The sequence below is a fragment of the Camellia sinensis genome, chromosome 1 (genome assembly GCF_055761805.1).
Source record: "Camellia sinensis isolate YWXY chromosome 1, ASM5576180v1, whole genome shotgun sequence".
Lineage (NCBI taxonomy): Eukaryota > Viridiplantae > Streptophyta > Magnoliopsida > Ericales > Theaceae > Camellia > Camellia sinensis.
In genome coordinates, this window is record NC_138961.1 from 223514502 (window position 1) to 223521500 (window position 6999).

Consider the following 6999-nt stretch of genomic DNA (forward strand, 5'->3'; position numbering starts at 1 on the left):
GTATTACAGGTGCAACCTGCATGTGTTGAGTCTAGCTCAAAAAATTTTAGAAGTTTTCGAGCAAACACTGGATTTGAAATTTTTTTTTGTATAGAAGTGAGGTAACTTCGTCTAGTTTACACCACGACCAATGTTATGAATCTCAAATATATTATTAAGGCGTTGTTTGGAGTGTTTCAAATAAGTGTACTTTTTGGACTAAAAAATTGAGAGAAAAAATATAGATATTTGAGTTAACTTTTTGACTTTTTATGAAAAAATGTGTATTAAAAAATTGTATAAAGAAGTGTGTAGGAGAAGATAGTGTAGTACGCCGTACGGATTGGCAGTGCAGGCAGCTTGGTGAATACTTGGGAAAAGATTGCCTCATTTTCGAATTTTGATTGGACGGTGTTGTTCGGCTCGTGGGGGCCATCACGGGTCCCGTTTTTCTAATCGGAACCGTTTAATGTGTAGAACTCGTCGAGTACTATATATTTATAAAAAATCACGTTGATTGGATATCGATAACTATCCGATCGTGTTAGTTTTTTTTGTCAACTGTTAACTATAACACCATCTAATTTTTATACAAAACTGATTTGATCATGTAGTTAGCGATATCCGATAGGTGTGATTTTTTACAGACATATAGTGCTAGACGAATTCTACATCTTGAACGGTTCGGATTATCAAAACGGAACCCATGGTGGGCTTCCACGGGTCCAACTTTACCATCCAACTTAGTGAATGTACACATGCAATTTTTTTTCCTTTCACTACAGCTGGCCTGACGTTAGTACATTAATGGGCCAAAAAGTTGATTTATATTTAATATTTATATATTAATTTTTTAATATTTTTTTTGATAAATAGTGATAACTTTTTAATATTTTAGATAATTTTTTTACTTTTTTTACACTTGCCAAACCAGCCCTAAATATTATATACAATACTCACATTCATTTAGAATTTACATTACACGAAACCATATCTATGAGTATTATATAAAATATTTAATAATTTATTTGGGTCTAATATTTTTGTTACAGTACAATGTCTCAGTTCATTAGACTAAAGTTATTAAAACATAAAAGGTTATTAAAATTGAAATTTTGCATGAGATTGTTAGAGGTCTCGTGAATCAAATAATAAAATTGGATTCGACAATTGTAAAATTATACTGTATTTTTAATACAAAATAAAGTGTAAAATTATCAATCGTGATAATATATGTGAAATAATTTTAAAATCAATAAAAATAAATAATAAATTTAACATATATTATTTTATAGTGCTCAATAATAATATTATAATTGATAAAATCATCAAAAATATTGATTTTAGAGAAAATCAAAATTTTTTCTCTAAATAATTTTGTTCAAATAATAAATTACACAAAGGGAAACACTATGGTATTACATGTACCTTATAATTAAAGAAGAAAATTATATAATTTTATATTTTTTGAGTCATAATTAAAAAAAAAATCATAACCAAACATAACAGACATTACAAAATATTTCATAAATTATAATTAAAGAAGAAAATAACATAATTAAAAATGCATATAATACACTCTTCTAAGGGGTGTATATAATAGAATTTCCCTTAGACAAATTCTGACGAGTGCCATGAAAAAAATTAGGGTAAATTACAAATATATCCCCTAAGGTTTTATTAAAATATAAATCGTCTCTTGTGGTTTTGAAAATTACATTCTACCCCCTGAAATTTTTAGTTTCATAACAAATTGCCTCTTTTATTAATAAGTTATTAAGTCAATTAATAGTTTTAATAATGTTAAAAATATGTTTCAATTAATAATTTAAGTAATTTTATTATTATATAGGAGAGAAATCATGAATTTTATTTTTTCAGTTAATTCCGTTAAATAAAATTTTTTAATAAGAGAGCATTTGTAATTTTTCAAATCACAGGCACTAATCTGTATTTTAAGCAAACCTTAGGAGGTGTATTTGTAATTTACCCAAAAAACTATATTGAAAAAGTATAAACAAATTATAAAGTATCTTAAAATTTATAAAAAATTTATTGAATTTAGTAATAAATACTTCGAGAGAAAATGATTCTGACTAGTCAAAATCATATTCGGGGAGAGAAAATTGTGTGGATGAATTATTTTGGTTTTACACAATTTTAGATTTTAATCATCTTGTTTGGTTTTGTTTTTTTTTTTGAAAATAATTTTTTATTTTTTTTATTTTTGGTGAATTTTTTTAACTATTTGGGTAAATAACATTGACAACTCTTGAGGTTTGGTCCAATTACTACTCACCCCTTGACATTTTGCAAATTATATTCCCACCCAGGTGGTTTATAGTCTTATTTCACAAATCCCTTACTTATATAAAAGGTAACAACTCTTAGTAGAAAACAGAAGAAATTACATTAAAAAAAAAAGTAAAGGAAGGAAGGAAAAAAAAGAGAAAGTAAAGCAAAGCAAAAAAAGGAAGAGTACATAAGTTTAATGTCTTCATTCCGTCTAAATAATTACAATGACAGGGGGTCATTGTAATTTTTCAAACGTGGGGATGATATTGATTAAACCCAAATCTCAGTGGGTGTAAGTGTAATTTATCCTAAATATTTTAAGTAATTTTTTATTTTTTTAATTGTACATAACTTGGATGCATTTAAAAGTAAAATATTTATAAAAAAATTACAAAAATTCAATTAATACATAAGAACACGAAAATATATTAAATTTTTATATTTTTTTGTATTTGATGAATTTTTTTTTAAAATTGTTTCATAAATATTATCATTTTAAAATATATATAGATTAGATTAGATATATTTAAAAGATATATATTTTTTAATATATTAAATTTTTTAGACAAAAAACAAATACACAAAAATAAAAAATTATTTTTAAGGTGAATACGATCCGAATCGTTGAAATTACGATTTGAATCCGGATTTTGACCACTTTTCCACAATTGTCCTTGAATATATAGAAAGTGTCAGCGATTTTTGCATAAGTTATATTAATATGATATTTTTTTATTATTATGATTAGTAAAAAGTAATAAAATATGAATTATAATATTAAATATTTAAAAATATTAAAAATATATATATTTATGATTAATGGGAAGATTGTGTACCGATACCGAATACAAAACTTTTTGAGAAAGTGAATTTTTATTTTTTATTTTTTGGGTGAGTAGTAGGAGTCCGGATCTTCTGCCATACATTCCTGTCATACATTCCTGCAGTGCTATACAAAACGACGCCGTTTTGTATTAATTTTTATTTTTTAATTCAAAAAATAGATAGACTTCCTTGTTTCCCTCCTTTTTCTCCTTCTCTGAGTCGTGTTTCCACCTTTTTCTGAGTCGTGTTTTCCCCTTTCTCTGAGTCGTCCTTCCCCCTTTTTCTCTTTTTCTGTATCGTCTTCTTCGCCTTTGCACCATCTATCTGAGTCAGTGAACCATAGCAGAGAGATAAAGGCATCGTGAGAGACGACTGAAAAGGCGGAGTGAGGCACTGACGCGAAAGAGATGGAGGAGCAGCGCGATGGTGAGTCCGGCAGCGATGCAATGGCGGGAAGGCCACATTACGGCGACAGCGAGGTGTATTTCATCATCTTGCTGTTATATATATATATATAGATTTGTTTCAGATTTACCCATTTCAGTTTGATTCATAGAAAAATGTTATCTTGCTGTTATATATATATATATATATATGTATATATGTATAGAGTTTTTTCAAATTTTAACCCATTTCAGATTGATTCATAGATGGTTGTTATTGATTCACAAATTAAAATCTATATCTGTTGGGGATTCATAGATATATATGTATATATGCATATATGGTTGTTATTGTTTGTTTCAGATTTGTTTTGATATATATGTATATATGTATAGATGGTTTATTAACCCATTTCAGATTTTAATCTGTTGCCTAGGTTTAATCTGTTAATTCAAATCCAGATTTTAATATTTTTTATTCAGATTAATTCAAATTCGATTCAGATTTTAATTCAAATTGATTCAAATTTGATTCAGATTAACCCATGTTAATTCAAATTTGATTTGAATATATTTGATTCAGATTTTAATCTGTTAATTCCAATTTAGATTTTTGAAATCAATTAATTCAAATTTTTTCATATGAAATGGGTTCAGTGACTGAAATGGGTTCAGTCAGTGAAGTAAGTCAAATTTTTTCATATGCAATTTTATGTTCTACATATATAGTTAATCACATTGATCTATTTTCAGACTCATAAATTTAGTTGTGGATTCATATAATTATATGGTTTATATATATGAATTGTAGGTAAATGTAATTTATATATATGAATGTGGTTTATATATATGAACCTGCAATTAAGTATAAATGTGGTTTATATATATGAATTGTAGGTAATGGAAGAAAATAATATTGTTGATGATTGTGGTTGGAAGCCGAAAGTGGGAATGGCATTTGACTTTGAACAAGCCGCATATGACTTTTACAATACGTATGGGGGAAATGTGGGCTTTAGTATTAGGAAGGCATATGCAAACAAAAACAGACAGACGAAGGAGATAACATCACGCACGTTTGTATGTTACAAAGAGGGAAGTCGGGGTATTGACAAACGAGATCCACTTGTCAAAAATTCAAGACAAGAGGTAAGATGTGGTTGTGGTGCCAGATTTAGTATCAAGTTAGATAGAATATCAGGAAAATATATTGCTTGTGATTTTGTTGAACATCATAATCATGATCTTGTGCCTCAAGATTGCATTCATATGATGCCATCCCAAAGAAAAATTTCTACCACCCAAGCAATTGAAGTAGAATTAGCTTCACAATCTGGAATTCCTCTTAGGTCTGTTTATGAACTATTTGGTAGGGAATCTGGTGGAAGAGCATCACTTGGTTTCACCAAATTGGACCAAAAAAATAACCTAAGATCGAAGAGACAAAAAGATTTGGAATATAGGGAAGCGGGTAGTGTGTTGCATTACTTTCGTAAGAAAACTGTGGAAAATCCATCTTTTTTTTATGCAGTCCAATTAGATTGTGATGAGCAGATAAGTAATATAGGAATGGCAACGGGCTGGGCCGGGGCCGGGGATCGTACTCCCCGTCCTCGATCCCCGAAGGTGAAAAACTCCCCGTCCCCGACCCCGATCCCCGACGGGGAACCCATCATTCCCCCCGCCCCCGCCCTCTAACGGGGATCGAGTTTCCCAGAACCCGAAATATCCCTGGCCAATTTATTTATTTTTTTTGTTCAACACACAACACAAGAACAAGAAAAATAAAAAATAATCTGTTTTCAACAACAATCATCATATGTAAAAAAAATCAGAAATTGAAGAGGAGAGGGCTGAAACGCAGATCTGAAGAAAAAAAAAATTCGAAACACAAGAACAGAAAATAAAATTACTATGTGGCAATCCGTTTCATTATCAACAACAACAACAACAATAACAGATCTAAACTTACATAATAAAAAAATTAAAAAAATACGATTCGAGAGAGAAAGTGATAGGATTTGCACCAACAATAACAGATCTGTTCAATGGTGGATGTAAATCTAGAGAACAAAGAGTCAGATCTGAATATGACAGGATCTGAATAGAAAGAGAGAGGTCTTCACGATCTTTCCATTGATCAAGACATCGATCGAACGGACCATGGATGGCTTCACGGACGGACCACGGTTCACGATCTGTTTAGATTAGTGGTGGTGGTCGATGTGGATAATGTTGATGATGATGATAAGAAGTGAGAAAAATCTGAGTGAGATCTCAGTGAGGGATACAGAGATGAGAGACGCAGTGAGAAGAGAGAGATGAGTCAGTGAGTGAGAGACGAGAGAGAGAGACTGTGATGAGTTGGTGAGACTAAGAGAGAGAGAGAGAGAGAAAAGTAAAGTGAGATAAGGTATATTATATTATATAAAGCATACTATATTATATATATATATATATATATAACACGTCGGGGACAGCCGGGCCGAGGCCGGGCCGGGGTCGGGGATTTGGCACTTATCACCGTCCCCGGCTCGAAATTAATCGGGGAATAATTTTTGAACACCGTCCCCGTCCCGTTGGGGGAATTTTTCGGGGAAAAACCGTATAAATCGGGATCGGGGGATCGGGTCTCTGTCGGGCCGGTTTCAAATTGCCATCCCTAAAGTAATATATTTTGGGCTGATGCTCCAATGATCATGGACTATGCTCAGTTCGGTGATGTAGTGACATTTGACACTACTTACAAACTAAATAATGAGCATAGACCTTTTGGATCATTTGTTGGATTTAATCATCATCGAGAAACAGTTATATTCGGTGCAGCGTTAATGTATGATGAGACTGCTGAATCTTTTACATGGTTGTTTCAAATTTTTTTGGAGGCAATGTCAAACAAAGCTCCGAAAACTATTTTCACAGATCAAGATGCTGCGATGGCTAAGGCCATTTCAATTGTCATGCCCGATACAAACCATCGTCTTTGTACGTGGCATTTGATACAAAATGCTGTCAAGCATGTAAGTTCTGTTTTCGATGATGTAGGGGTGAAGGGTGTGTTTTCAAAATTTATGCATGACATTGATGATGAAGAAGAATTCCGAATACAGTGGGACCAAATGCTTGATAAGTATGATGCATTCGACAATCATTGGTTGAAGCAGACTTTTCGCGTGAAGGAGAAATAGGGATGGCCATATATTATGAATTCTTGGGCAGCTGGAATGAATACTACTCAACTTAGTGAATCCTTTAATGCATTTCTGAAGGATTATCTGAATTGTGACCATAATTTGATGGAGTTCTTCAAGCATTTTGAGAGGGTGCATTATGAGAAGAGGTATAAGGAATTGGAAGCGGAGTATAATTTGTCCCAAAATTGCCGAGGGTTTCAATTCCAACTGTGATGTTAAAGCAAGTGGCAGAGATTTACACGAAAACTATTTTTGAGGAATTCCAAAATGAGTATGTGCAGTCCATTGAAGCATCCATTATAGGCACTACTAATGATGGTGAG

The 6999-nt window shown here is 31.5% G+C and overlaps 1 pseudogene; it reads left to right on the forward strand.

The window, feature by feature from the left end:
- The first annotated feature begins 6181 nt into the window (after nt 1-6181).
- LOC145822597 (protein FAR1-RELATED SEQUENCE 5 pseudogene) lies at nt 6182-6670 on the forward strand (annotated as a pseudogene).
- Nucleotides 6671-6999: the final 329 nt, after the last annotated feature.